We start from the raw sequence: 15,267 nt of genomic DNA, 5'->3' as shown, positions 1-15,267 counted from the left end.
ACAAAAATAAGGACGGATGAAATTTCAATAATGGCAACACCGACCATGGTCACCCTGGTGGTATAGTGGTGGTGGAGGCTGAGGATAAGGAGAAGAACATAAAATAGCCGAAATGAGGAAGCGTATACCCATGTGTTGGTGTGAAGAGGTGCATGTGAATACACCTCCCGAAATAACACAGTGGATTTGACTTTATGTTACTCTGCTGTCATTTGGTGGTGATGAGAAGTCTGGACCAATCCAGCCCTTGTTCATTTTGTTAAGGGTCAGCTTGTCAGCATTGTCAGTTGACAGGCGAGTGCACTTATCAGTTATAATTCCCCCAGCGGCACTAAAAACACGCTCCGATAACACGCTACAGGCAGGGGAGGCCAGGACCTCCAAGGCGTACAGAGCGAGTTCATTCCAAGTGTCCAGCTTGGATACCCAATAATTAAAAGGCACAGAGGAATCATGGAGGACGCTGGTACGGTCAGCAAGGTACTCCCTCACCATATTTTGAAACTTTCCACTCCTTGTGAGAGTACCCCACGCCTCAGGGTCTGTCCGAAGGGAGGGTCTGAGAAAACTGTCCCAGAACGTTGACAGTGTTCCCCTGCCTCTGCTGGATTGGAGTTGCTTCTCTCTCGCATGTACGCCTTGGTTGGGCAACAACGAACTGTGACCTCTGCCTCTAGCGTGTTCAGATGGGAATTTTTTTAACAGTTCTGCAGCAAGGGCCTTCTGGTACTGCCCCATTTTTGTAGCCCTCTCCACCTCAGGAATAAGAGAGTGAAAGTTCTCCTTGTAGCGGGAGTCTAAAAGTGTCACCAACCAATAATGACTGTCACCCAACATTTTGACAACGCGAGGGTCACGGTTAAGGCAGCGTAACATAAAGTCAGCCATGCATGCCAGAATGGTAACGGGCAAGACTTCCGTGTCCTCACCAAGATGACGACTGACCATGCTCTCCTCCTCCTCCTCCTCCTCCCCCCTGTCCTCAGGCCACCCACGCTGAACCGACGGTTTGACAGTTGTACAGGTACTACCGTCTACAGCGCATGATACAAGCTCCTGTTCTTTCTCCTCTTCCTCCTCCTCCTCTCCCTCATTTTCCCCCAATGCACGTTGGGATGAGATGAGGCTGGGCTGTGTGTAATCAACCGCTACGGCTTCTTGATCCATCTCATCATACTCTGGCTGCAATGCCTCCTCTTTAATTCTCTGCAGAGAGTGTTGCAAAAGACAGACAAGTGGAATGCTGACGCTAATGATGGCGTCATCGCCACTCACCATCTTGGTGGACTCCTCAAAGTTTGTCAAGATGGTACATATGTCAGACATCCAGTTCCACTCCTGAGGTCTTATGTGTGGAGTCTGACCTGAATATTGATGGCCTTGTTGCAGCTGGTACTCCACAACTGCTCTCTTCTGCTCACAAATCCTTTGCAACATGTGGAGGGTAGAGTTCCAACGTGTGGGGACAACACACACCAGTCGGTGTGATGGAAGCTGCAAACGCTGCTGCAACACAGCAAGGGTGGCGGAATCTGTAGCCGACTTGCGAAAATGAGCTGACAGGCTTCGTATTTTGACGAGCAGATCTGGCAACTCGGGATACGATTTAAGAAACCTCTGAACCACGAGGTTAAGCACATGAGCCAGGCATGCTACGAGTGTGATCTCGCCTCGCCTCAGAGCTGCCACCAGGTTACGGCCATTGTCACACACGACCTTGCCTGGATGTAGGTTCAGCGGTCTCAGCCACAGATCTGCCTGCTCTTTCACAGCTGTCCACAACTCACAAGCAGTGTGAGGTTTCTCACTAAAGCTTAGGAGTTTCAGCACAGCCTGTTGCCGCTTGGCAGAGGCAGTACTGCAGTGCTTCCAGCTTGTAACTGATGTGGTGATATCTGAGATGGAGGCTGAACATGAGGAGGAGGAGGAGGATGATGCAAAGGAGCTGTACACTGTGTGGGCCTCTCTGACTGACATAAGGCCCGCAATCCTCGGTGTGGGGAGGATGTGTTCCGTCCCAAGGTCCGACTGGGTCCCGGCTTCCACTATGTTCAGCCAGTGTGCCGTCAGGCAGATGTACCGTCCCTGGCCACAAGCACTTGTCCACGTGTCTGTTGTCAGGTGGACTCTCCCACTAACTGCGTTGTTGAGGGCACGGCAGATGTTTTGGGACATGTGCTTGTGTAGCACGGGGATGGCACACCAGGCAAAATAGTGTTGGCTGGGGACCGAGTACCAAGGGACGGCCACCGCCATAAGGTTGCGGAAGGATTCCGTCTCCACCAGCCTAAAAGGCAGCATTTCCAACGCAAGCAGTCGTGAAATGTGCGAATTTAGGACTGTGGCCTGTGGGGCGTTAGCTGCGAATTTCCGCTTTCGTTCAAAGGTCTGGGATATGGACAATTGAACTTTGCGGTGGGACAAGGACGTGGACGTTGATGCTGTTTCTTGAGAAACTGCCATAACAAGTGAAGACTGATAGGAGGGGGCATCTTTGCATGCAGTATGGACAGGGGATTGCCTTGCACACTCAACGGGGGGTTCTATTGCATGCACAACAGCGGAAGAAGCAGTGGTGACACCCGCTGACTCTGGTTGTGGACCCTGGGGTTCGCCCCACAAAGTTGGGTGCTCTGCTGCCATGTGCCTGATCATGCTGGTGGTGGTCAGGCAGGTAGTTTTGTCACCACTGCTGATGCTGGCATGGCAGGTGGTACAAATGGCCTTTTTGGGGTTATCAGCAGAGTCTTTAAAAAAATTCCAGACTCTAGAGGACCTACTGGTTGTACTGGCAACATCCCTCATGTTGGTGTTACGGGGAACTGTTGCCTGCCTACTGTGTGCGGCCACCACACTGCTTCTTCCTGCCTGTTGTGGTACTCTGACTCCCTCACCCTGTGTGCTGCTGGCCTCGCTCTGCATGTCCTCCTGCCACGTTGGGTCAGTTACTAGATCATCCACCACCTCCTCCTCTTCCACTTGCGCACCACGATCCTCCTCCTCACTTCCTGGCAATTGTGTCTCGTCATCGTCCACCTCTTGTGACAAATTGCCAGCGTCGACTTCCTGTGGCCGTGGCTATTCAAATATTTGGGCATCGCTACATGGGATATTCTCTTCCACCACTTCAAGCGGAGCAGGCGAGGGGCACAAATCTGGAAATGGACCAGTGAACAGCTCTTCAGAGTGTCCAAGTGTGGGATCAGTTGCTGTCTGATGACTCTCGGCATGGTGGGAGGAAGGAGCATCAGGGTGAGGAGGAGTATGCGGTCGAGACTCACGGCTACTAAGATTTGACCGTGTGGAAGACAGACCGGAGGTGGTGGTGCCCAGGTAACTGGAAGTATTATCTGATATCCAATTAATAACCTGTTCGCACTGATCAGTTTGCAATACTGGTGTTGTTCTGTGCTTCCCTAGTAATTCGGTCAAGAAGTGGGAGCGAGAAGATGTGGCTGTTGGTTGTGGCACATTTTCACCTTGGCCACGGCCCCGTCCTCTGCACGCACCATCACCATAACGTCCAGTTCCACGTCCCTTGCCACGCGCCTTGCCCATTGTAAAGGAAGTAAAATAGCTTACACTCGCACTATCAATGGGAAAAGGGTAATAAAAAGTAGATTAGAACCGTGGAAGAGGAAAACCACAGTTCTATTTCTCTGGCCTACACCCGACTCTTTTAAACAATCTGAACAATCAGGGAGAAGCTATTACTTTTTTTCTTCACGGAAAAAATAACAAAAGCTGGATAATAGAGATTTTTTACCGTGGAACGGCAAAACCACAGTTATAATTGACTTGTGTATACCAGACTTTTTTAAATATATATATTTGCGGCTGAACAGTGAGCGACACACTCAAACTGTTTTTTTTAGATACAAATGGCCCAAAAGTGGATAATACAGAGGTTTGAACCGTGGAACTGCAAAACCACACTTCTGTTTCTCTGGCCTACTCCAGACTATTTTCAACAGATATATTTGTTTCTGAAAAATCAGGGAGACACTATTAGTTTTTTTTTTACGTCAAAAAATGCCAAAAGCAGGATAATAGAGATTTTTTACCGTGGAACAGCAAAACCACAGTTATAATTTACTGGTGTATACCAGACTTTTTTAGATATATATATATTTGCGGCTGAATAGTGAGCGACACACTCAAACTGTTTTTATTAGATACAAATGGCCCAAAAGTGGATAATACAGAGGTTTGAACCGTGGAACTGCAAAACCACACTTCTGTTTCTCTGGCCTACATCAGACTATTTTCAACAGATATATTTGTGTCTGAACTGTCACAGACACACTTTTTTTTTGGGGGGGGGGGACACCAAAAGGTTAATAAGACGGGTATTTGTACAGTGTGAAGGAGGGAAAAAAAAAGAGGATTTAGATGGAAAAAAAAGGATTTTTCCTGGCTCCCGAGACCTGGAGCTAAGTTCAGCAATTTCAGCAACAGGAGCACACAGGACTGTAATGCAGCGTTTGCTGGTATACCCACTGCGTCTCCTATACAGCCTGCCTGCCTGCCTGCCTGATATCTGGGATGGATATTAGTCCTGAGAAGGACTGTTTGTTTGATCTGGCAGCCTTTACAGACCCTACACTAACTATTTCTCAGTATATATCTCTCCCTAAATCAGCAGCTCTGTCCCTACACTGTCTTATCCCAGCCGTCTGTGTCCAAGATGGCGGAGCCCGGTTTTAAATACTCGAGGTGACGCTGTGCGGCCAGCCAATCAATGTAATGCCCACAACCAACATGGCTGCGGCATTACAGTGACTGGCTGGCAATCCCTGAATGTTCATTGGCTCTGTAAAGAGCTCCAAACATGCAGGGCGGAGACCAGAGCTCCCGCCCGAGTAACCCGGAAATGCTCGGTGCTTGCCGAACATCCCAAGTAGCGTGATGCTCGGGCGAGTACCGAGCAGTGTCGAGTAGAGATGAGCGGTGTTCGACTAGAACTGTTCGCCAATCTCAAATTCGAGCTGTTTTGGGCGGTGTTCGAGTTGTTCGACGAACCCGAACGATTTGCAAAAAATTCGGCTGTTCGAGGTTATGTTCGATAACTGTTCGTGCACCAAAAGCGTGTCCTGCATGTCTGGCGCTATTTAGAGCACCAATCATGCAGGGATTGTCTGCCACTCACTGTAATGCCACAGCCATGGTGGTTGTGGCATTAGAGTGATTGCCCAAATCGATGGGAACTGTGCTCACAGTGAAACATGAAAAGCCGGCAATTCAGCAGCAGCATACACCGGTACCCGACAAATTAGAATGGAAGGAATAGAGAATCACACATAGATTAGATAGATAGAAACATGTCAGTCACATATATAAGAAGCACAGTGACAGTGTTGATTACTGTACTTGCCATTTAGTGTAAAGGATTTATTAAAAAAAATAATAGTGTTTTCATGCACCGTCTCTTTAAAAAAGCCGGCCGGCAATTCAGCAGCGGTACCCGACAATTTAGAATGGAAGGAATAGAGCATCACACATAGATTAGATAGATAGAAACATGTCAGTCACATATATATGAAGTACAGTGACAGTGTTGATTACTGTACTTGTCATTTAGTGTTAAAATAAAGGATTTATTTAAAAAAAAATTGGCGTGGGGTTCCCCGTAATTTTAGGCTCTAGCGGAGGTTAAGCAGACAGCTGGGGCAGATGTTTGAAGCCTGGGAAGGGATAATACCCACGGAGCTTCCCAGGCTACTAATATCAGCCCCCAGCTGAATGCCTAGCCTTTACTAGCTATTAAAATGGGGGACCCCCCAAAAAATTGACGTGGGGTCCCCCCTATTTTAATAGCTAGCAAAGGCCAGGCAGACAGCTGGGGGCTGATATTAATAGCCCAGGAAGGGTGCCATGAATATTGGCCCCCTCCCAGGCTAGAAACACCAGCCGTCAGCCGCCCCAGAAATGGCACATCCATAGGATGCGCCAATTCTGGCACTTAGCCACGCTCTTCCCACTGCCCTGTAGCGGTGGCAGTGGGGTAATAGGGCTGGGGTTGATGTCAGCTTATAATGCCAGCTGACATCAAGCCCAGGTTAGTAATGGAGAGGCGTCTATAAGACACCCCCATTACTGACCCAATAGTCAAAGTTAAAAAAAAACACAAACACCCAGAATAAAGTCCTTTAATTGAAATAAACACACAATTCTTTATTGTTCTAAATTAAACCATACTTACAATCACGCCCATTCCAGCTGAAGCCAACGATCCCCTGCAATAAAGGGTGATTAATGAGTGGAACAGGCTGCCACGAGAGGTGGTGAGTTCCCCTTCAATGGACGTCTTCAAACAGAGGCTGGACAGACATCTGTCTGAGATGATTTAGTGAATCCTGCTTTGAGCAGGGGGTTGGACCAGATGACCCAGGAGGTCCCTTCCAACTCTACCATTCTATGATTCTATGATTCTATGATTCTATGATAAAAGAAAAATAATAAAGCAACATAATCCTTACCTTTCCATGGTTCCCACGACAGCTTCAGCTCTGCTACATCGAGATGACAGGCTGGACCGCAGCAGAAAGCTGCCATCCAGCCTGTCATCCCGCAGACACTGAGAAGCGCCGGCTTGCTTGCGCTCCTCAGCGTCTCTCTGTGACGGCATCCAGATGAGCCGAGTTCATGTCCAATGAACTCGGCTCACCTCATGCACGTCACTGACAGCGTGGGAAAATTCTCACGCTGAAGCGCTGAGTGCAGGAGAATTCTCCCACGCTGTCAGTGACGTGCATGAGGTGAGCTCATGTCCAATGAACTCAGCTCACCTCATGCACGTCACTGACAGCGTGGGAAAATTCTCCTGCACTCAGCGCTTCAGCGTGAGAATTCTCCCACGCTGAAGCGCTGAGTGCAGGAGAATTTTCCCACGCTGTCAGTGACGTGCATGAGGTGAGCCGAGTTCATTGGACATTAACTCGGCTCATCTGGATGCCCTCACAGAGAGACACTGTGGAGCGCAAGCAAGCCTGCGCTTCTCAGTGTCTGCGGGATGACAGGCTGGATGGCAGCGTTCTGCTGCGGTCCAGCCTGTCATCTCGATGTAGCAGAGCTGAAGCTGTCATGGGAACCATGGAAAGGTAAGGATGATGTTGCTTAATTATTTTTCTTTTATTTCAGGAGATCGTTGGCTTCAGCTGGAATGGGCGTGACGGTAAGTATGGTTTAATTTAGAACAATAAAGAATTGTGTGTTTATTTCAGTTAAAGGACTTTTTTCTGGGTGTTGTGTTTTTTTTAAATACTTTACTAGAAATTCATGGTGGTCATGTCTAATATTGGCGTGACCCCATGAATTTCGGGCTTAGGGCCAGCTGATAATGCCAAGCTGGCCCTAACCCCTTTATTACCCAGTGAGCCACCGCACCAGGGCCCTGGATGAGTTGGGAACAGCGCCAGAAGATGGCGCTTCAATGAACGCGCCATTTTCCGGGGTGGCTGCGGACTGCAATTTGCAGCGGGGGTGGCCCAGAAAGCTTTGGCCTCCCTGCGCTGCGGATTCCAGACCCCAGCTGCCTAGTTGTACCTGGCTGGACACAAAAACAGGGCGAAGCCCCACGTCAATTTTCTTTAAATTATTTCATGAAATAATTAAGAAAAAAAGGGCTTCCCTACATTGTTGTGTCCGGCCAGGTACAAATAGGCAGCTGTTGGTTGGGGGCAGCCCGTTCCTGCCTGCTGTACCTGGCTGGACACAAATATAGTGCGAAGCCCCACGTCAATTTTTTTTTAATTATTTCATGAATTTCCTGAAATAATTTAAAAAAATTGAAGTGGGGCTTCGCACTATATTTGTGTCCAACCAGGTACAGCAGGCAGGAACGGGCTGCCCCCAACCACCAGCTGCCTATTTGTCCCTGGCCGGACACAACAATATAGGGAAGGCCTTTTTTTCTTAATTATTTCATGAATTTCATGAAATAATAAAAAAAAAAATACGTGGGGCTTCGCCCTATTTTTGTGTCCAGCCAGGTACAACTAGGCAGCTGGGGGCTGGAATTTGCAGCGCAGGGAGGCCCAAGCCCCCCCGCTGCAAATTGCAGTCCGCAGCCACCCCGGAAAATGGCGCGTTCATAGAAGCGCCATCTTCTGGCGCTGTACCCAACTCATCCAGGGCCCTGGTGCGGTGGCTCACTGGGTAATAAAGGGGTTAGGGCCAGCTTGGTATTATCAGCTGGCCCTAAGCCCAAAATTAATGGGGTCACGCCAGTATTAGACATGACCGCCATGAATTTCTAGTAAAGTATTTAAAAAAAACACAACACCCAGAATAAAGTCCTTTAATTGAAATAAACACACAATTCTTTATTGTTCTAAATTAAACCATACTTACCATCACGCCCATTCCAGCTGAAGCCAACGATCTCCTGCAATGAAAGAAAAATAATAAACCAACATCATCCTTACCTTTCCATGGTTCCCATGACAGCTTCAGCTCTGCTACATCGAGATGACTGGCTGGACCGCAGCAGAACGCTGCCATCCAGCCTGTCATCCCGCAGACACTGAGAAGAGCAGGCATGCTTGCGCTCCTCAGTGTCTCTCTGTGACGGCATCCAGATGAGCCGAGGTCATGTCCAATGAACTCGGCTCACCTCATGCACGTCACTGACAGCGTGGGAAAATTCTCACGCTGAAGCGCTGAGTGCAGGAGAATTCTCCCACGCTGTCAGTGACGTGCATGAGGTGAGCTCATGTCCAATGAACTCAGCTCACCTCATGCATGTCACTGACAGCGTTGGAAAATTCTCCTGCACTCAGCGTGAGAATTTTCCCACGCTGTCAGTGACGTGCATGAGGTGAGTTCATGTCCAATGATCTCAGCTCACCTCATGCACGTCACTGACAGCGTGTTAAAATTCTCACGCTGAAGCGCTGAGTGCATGAGAATTTTCCCACGCTGTCAGTGACGTGCATGAGTTGAGCCGAGTTCATTGGACATGACCTCGGCTCATCTGGATGCCGTCACAGCGAGACACTGAGGAGCGCAAGCAAGCCTGCTCTTCTCAGTGTCTGCGGGTTGACAGGCTGGATGGCAGCGTTCTGCTGCGGTCCAGCCTGTCATCTCGATGTAGCAGAGCTGGAGCTGTCCTCGGAACCATCGAAAGGTAAGGATGATGTTGCTTATTATTTTATTTTTATTGCAGGAGATCGTTGGCTTCAGCTGGAATTGGCGTGACGGTAAGTATGGTTTAATTTAGAACAATAAAGAATTGTGTGTTTATTTCAATTAAAGGACTTTATTCTGGGTGTTTGTGTTTTTTTTAACTTTCACTATGGGGTTAGTAATGGGGGTGTCTTATAGACGCCTCTCCATTACTAACCTGGGCTTGATGTCAGCTGGCATTATAAGCTGACATCAACCCCAGCCCTATTACCCCACTGCCACCGCTACAGGGCAGTGGGAAGAGCGAGGCTAAGTGCCAGAATTGGCGCATCCTATGGATGCGCCATTTCTGGGGCGGCTGACGGCTGGTGTTTCTAGCCTGGGAGGGGGCCAATATTCATGGCACCCTTCCTGAGCTATTAATATCAGCCCCCTGCTGTCTGCCTAGCCTTTGCTAGCTATTAAAATAGGGGGGACCGCACGTCATTTTTTTGGGGGGTCCCCCATTTTAATAGCTAGTAAAGGCTAGGTATTCAGCTGGGGGCTGATATGGGTAGCTCCGTGGGTATTACCCCCTTCCCAGGCTTCAAACATCTGCCCCAGCGGTCTGCTTAACCTCCGCTAGAGACTAAAATTACGGGGAACCCCACGCTAATTTTTTTTTTAATAAATCCTTTATTTTAACACTAAATGACAAGTACAGTAACCAACACTATCACTGTACTTATTATATATCTGACTGACATGTTTCTATCTATCTAATCTATGTGTGATGCTCTATCTTTCTGTTCTAAATTGTCGGGTACAGATGCTGAATTGCCGGCTGGCTTTTTTAAAGAGACGGTGTATGAAAACACTATTATTTTTTTAAATAAATCCTTTACACTAAATGACAAGTACAGTAAGCAACACTGTCACTGTACTTATTATATATGTGACTGACATGTTTCTATCAATCTAATCTATGTGTGAAGCTCTATTCTTTCTGTTGTAAATTGTCGGGTACCGCTGCTGAATTGCCGGCCGGCTTTATTAAAGAGACGGTGCATGAAAACACTAATATTTTTTTTTTAATAAATCCTTTACACTAAATGACAAGTGCAGTAACCAACACTATCACTGTGCTTCTTATATGTGTGACTGACATGTTTCTATCTATCTAATCTATGTGTGATGCTCTATTCCTTCTTGTCTAAATTGTCGGGTACCGGTGTATGCTGCTGCTGAATTTGCCGGCCGGCTTTTTTAAAGAGAGTGTCTTCTGAGCAGTTTTTCAGCTTTTGGACACCTTTGAAGTTGTTTTCTATGTGTTTTTGTTTGCCTGCCATTGGTTTTAACGGTGTTCGACGGTGTTCTAAGGTGTTCCACGAACAGTTCGACGAACAGTTCCTCGAACATCCCGGTGTTCGACGAACCGAACCGAACCCGAACACTACGGAGGTGGCTCAACACTAGTGTCGAGCATGTTCGCTCAACACTAGTGTTGACTAATGACATCAACACCCTATATAAGGTATGCTTAATAATCAGGCAACTTCCTTTCCTTTGGGAAAATGGGTCAGAAGAGAGATTTAACGGGCTCTGAAAAGTCCAAAATTGTGAGATGTCCTGCAGAGGGATGCAGCAGTCTTGAAATTTCCAAACTTTTGAAGCATGATCACCGAACAATCAAGCATTTCATGGCAAATAGCCAACAGGGTCACAAGAAGCGTGTTGGCCAAAAAAAGCGCAAAATAACTGCCCATGAATTGAGGAAAATCAAGCGTGTGTAGTATCGGCGTCTCTGCCCCCTGACAGGCAGAGGCGCCGTCCCTCTTACCGCCGTGCTCCCCGCCCGGAGTCCTCCGGCGCTCCTGCTTCTGCTGCTGCCGGCGCGTGCAGCCTCCCGGGCATTGTGCTTAGGGCACGCGCGCACGCTCCCTCCCTCTTAGAGGGGCCGCGGGCGCCATCCTAAGGAGTCCCCGGCCAATGGCCGGAGGACCTCTCATGTAAAAGACACCTCCTCCAAAATAGAGGTGCCGGTGCAAGGTTGTAGCTTTGTGTGTAAAACTCTGCTTCATCCCTCAGGTCCCGCTGCTAGCCTGACTACCAGTCCAGTCCACCAGCCTGACTACCAGTCCAGTCCACCAGCCTGACTACCAGTCCAGTCCGCCAGCCTGACTACCAGTCCGCCAGCCTGACTACCAGCCCAGTCCGCCAGCCTGACTACCAGTTCAGTCCGCAAGCCTGACTACCAGTCCAGTTCGCCAGCTTGTCTACTCTCCAGCCCGACAGTCTGCCTGCCTGCTTACCTGGAAGCACCTGCCTGTTACCTGCTGGGCCTAACAGCCAGCCTACCTGGAGGCCCCTGCTTGTTACCTGCCGTGTCTGCCAGTCCGTCTACCCGGATCACGCATCAGCCTGCCTGCCGTGCTCATCTGCTGTACCAGTCAGTCCCTGCCTTCTGACCCGTGGGAGTCACCTGCTCTCATATAAGGTCTGGCCCAGAGTAGCACCTGGTCCCTCTGCTCGGTCCTTCCCTGGTCACACAGTCGATTGAGCCACCGTACGACCTTGGTCAGTCCGAGTTGATACCTAGTTACGCCCCTCTGGTCCCTCCTTGCACTGCAGCACAGAGGTTCCACCATCCGGATCCGTAACAGTGTGAAGCTGACAAGATGCCATTCGCCACCAGTTTTGCCATATTTCAGAGCTGCAACGTTACTGGAGTATCAAAAAGCACAAGGTGTGCGATACTCAGGGACATGGCCAAGGTAAGGCAGGCTGAAAAACGACCACCTTTGAACAAGAAACATAAGATAAAACGTCAAGAATGGGCCAAGAAATATCTTTAGACTGATTTTTCAAAGGTTTTATGGACTGATGAAATGAGAGTGACTCTTGATAGGCCAGATGGATGGGCCAGAGGCTGGATCAGTCAAGGGCAGAGAGCTCCACTCCAACTCAGACGCCAGCAAGGTGGAGGTGAGGTACTGGTATGGGCTGATATCATCAAAGATGAACTTGTGGGACCTTTTCGGGTTGAGGATGGAGTGAACTTCAACTCCCACACCTACTGCCAGTTTCTGGAAGACAACTTCTTCAAGCAGTGGTACAGGAAGAAGTCGGTATCGTTCAAGAAAAACATGATTTTCATGCAGGACAATGCTCCATCACATGCATCCAACTACTCCACAGCGTGGCTGGCCAGTAAAGGTCTAAAAGAAGAAAAAATAATGACATGGCCCCCTTGTTCACCTGGTCTGAACCCCATAGAGAACCTGTGGTCCATCATAAAATGTGAGATCTACAGGGAGGGAAAACAGTACACCTCTCTGAACAGTGTCTGGGAGGCTGTGGTGGCTGCTGCACGCAATGTTGATCGAAAACAGATCAAGCAACTGACAGACTCTATGGATGGAAGGCTGTTGAGTGTCATCATAAAGAAAGGTGGCTATATTGATCACTAATTTTTTTAGTTTTTGTTTTTGCATGTCAGAAATGTTTATTTCTAAATTTTGTGCACTGATATTGGTTTACCTGGTGAAAATAAACAAGTGAGATGGGATTATATTTGTTTTTTATTAAGTTGCCTAATAATTCTGCACAGTAATAGTTACCTGCACAAACAGATATCCTCCTAAGATAGCCAAATCTAAAAAAAACCCACTCCAACTTCCAAAAATATTAAGCTTGGATATTTATGAGTCTTTTGGGTTGATTGAGAACATAGTTGTTGATCAATAATAAAAATAATCCTCTAAAATACAACTTGCCTTATAATTCTGCATTCAGTGTATTACTCCAGCAAGGGACTGGTGTACATCTCTGATGTAATTAACACCATTTTTGCAGTGCAAATTATGCTAAATTTAATGGTTGGGCTTCGCCATTCCCACTCCCAGCTCAGCTCACTTTGTGAAAGCTTGGACTGACATAAACTCACAATTTCAAAATTTTGCAACATTTTAAGGTGTTTTATGTCAGAAAACTAGAGAAAACTCCTTGCTAAATTGAGACCAGGGTCCAGAGTAGGTGTGGGCAATTAATTTTCCCAAACCAATAAGCTAAAAATAATTATACTCAATATAAATATTAACATATTTGTCATAGAGAAAAATTAAAAATCCAAAAGGCGTCTCTTGAGACCGGACATATCACCCTTACATTGAACATATGGGATTAATTGTGGCTGACAGAAACTAATTATAGCTGGGGAATAGAAAAAAAAAATTATAACCAGAAAATGAGAGAGACAGTTGACATGTCCATCTCCAATGAAGTAGGAGCCTCCTGCAGTTACAATATAACTACAGCAGGGAGATTTGCTGGGAAGAAGATAACAAGTCTGAGATCTGTTTACACAAAGGCAGAGAAGTACCTTTCCCCAGGAATAGGGCTTCTTCTGATCAAAGAATCTTCTTAGACATTTTGGAGCCAGTAGTCAGTGATGAATATTGTGGTTTAGCATCGATCCAATATTTATGGGAGATATATTTTCAGCGTCATAGCAAAGGGACGCACAGAACGCTTTCACTCACATCACTGGAAGGCCAACTGAACCCTCCAACTTATTATCGGTCCGATGGATGATGCCAAGATAAAATCGCAATAAGGAACATGACAACAATATCTACCACCTAGGACCACCAGGGGCGAAGATATCCTATAAGTTAGGGATCTCATAAATTCTGAAAGACCTAGCACAAACACAATCGGCCCCCACATGAGCTCATCAAGGGAAGATTTGTAGGCGTAACCCTGACCAAATAAAAACCAGTATTTGGGTTTGGGTCATTCGTCAGTCCTGGAAAGTACAGGTTGTTGTGGGTTCTATCCATTTTATTGAGGAGTACCTCTCTCCGCTAAGCTCCGAGCCATTTATGTGACAACAGGTTTAGTCATTTTATTTTGTTATTCCTTTCTAGTACATGTAATCATATATACATTATTGTTTTGTTCCCATTTTTTATAATCTTTGTATATTTTATTTAGAAACACTGTCTACCTTTCTGGATTAAATATCTAAAATTTAATAGATCGGTTCCTCTTGTTTTGTAAACCACACCTGACGTGCCACACAACAGACGTGATGTAGTGATGTCATCGCGTCTGCTGTCTGTCGCACACGCTGAATGGTGGAAGAAAGATCTGGCAGCTCCTTCCTCCACCATTATACTCACTGCTATTTGCATCTTGAGGATGCAGATAGGGGTGATATCGGGACACGGGCAAGGGAGACCAGCTGCATGGTGCGGCACATGGGCCAGTCTTTTTAGCTCTTCATCTGTCTCGGTCCGTGGATCGGACTGGAACATCCAGAGGTTGCATTTTGCCCAAGTCTAGTCCAAAGGATATTCTCCAGTAGTGATATACTGTGTGTTGCAAATGTCCCATCCATCCAGCTACGAGCAGCATGGTGGCACATACTTCACATTCTCACACTCCATTTTTCCCTTCTGCCTACATAGGGCATGAATGCCCAGGTTTCTTAAAATTCATCAGAACTCATATATTTTGGAAGAATTAAGTGTTTTTCTGGGGAAATTCAGCATGGAGAAAACCAAAGAGATCTCATAGTACAGTTTTAACAAAATCTGAAAATTAACATAGCGTCATTTTGCTATCTGCTTAAAATACCTCTTGAGATAAGCTTGCAGTTTATATACAGTATACAGTGCCTTGAAGAAGTATTCATACCTCTTGAACTTTTTCACATTTTTTTCACGTTACACCCACAAACTTAAATATATGTTATTTGGATTTTAGGTGATATATCAATACACAGTAGCAAGTGTTTGTGTAAAGGAAATGATACACAGACTTCTAAATATTTTAAAAGACCTTTGATGGTCGGCAAGTGAAAATGCAGCTTAAGGAGTACAGTTTCTCCTAAAGGAGACAGTCAGCCTGGCATAGGGAGACTTCTAGTTCATGCAATTCTCCCTAGTCTTAAAGGGGTTATCCACTACTTTAACAACCTCTGCTCATACCCCTCTCTTGGCCCAGATAAAATTAAAAAGCTCATACTCACCTCCTATGCTGGCACCGTTCCAGTGGGGTCAGCACTCATATTTCCGGGGCTCTCGTGCAGTTGTTATGACATGGGAGCCCGGTGCCCTATCAGGGCTGGTGTCATTGGCTGCACTTTCGTATGAATTG

This window comes from Phyllobates terribilis, unplaced genomic scaffold (genome assembly GCF_046119375.1).
Source record: "Phyllobates terribilis strain yellow unplaced genomic scaffold, ASM4611937v1 Scaffold_3__8_contigs__length_932513732, whole genome shotgun sequence".
In the NCBI taxonomy this organism is placed as follows: Eukaryota; Metazoa; Chordata; class Amphibia; order Anura; family Dendrobatidae; genus Phyllobates; species Phyllobates terribilis.
The sequence above is the reverse complement of the archived record's forward strand: the minus strand, read 5'-3'. Positions refer to the sequence as shown.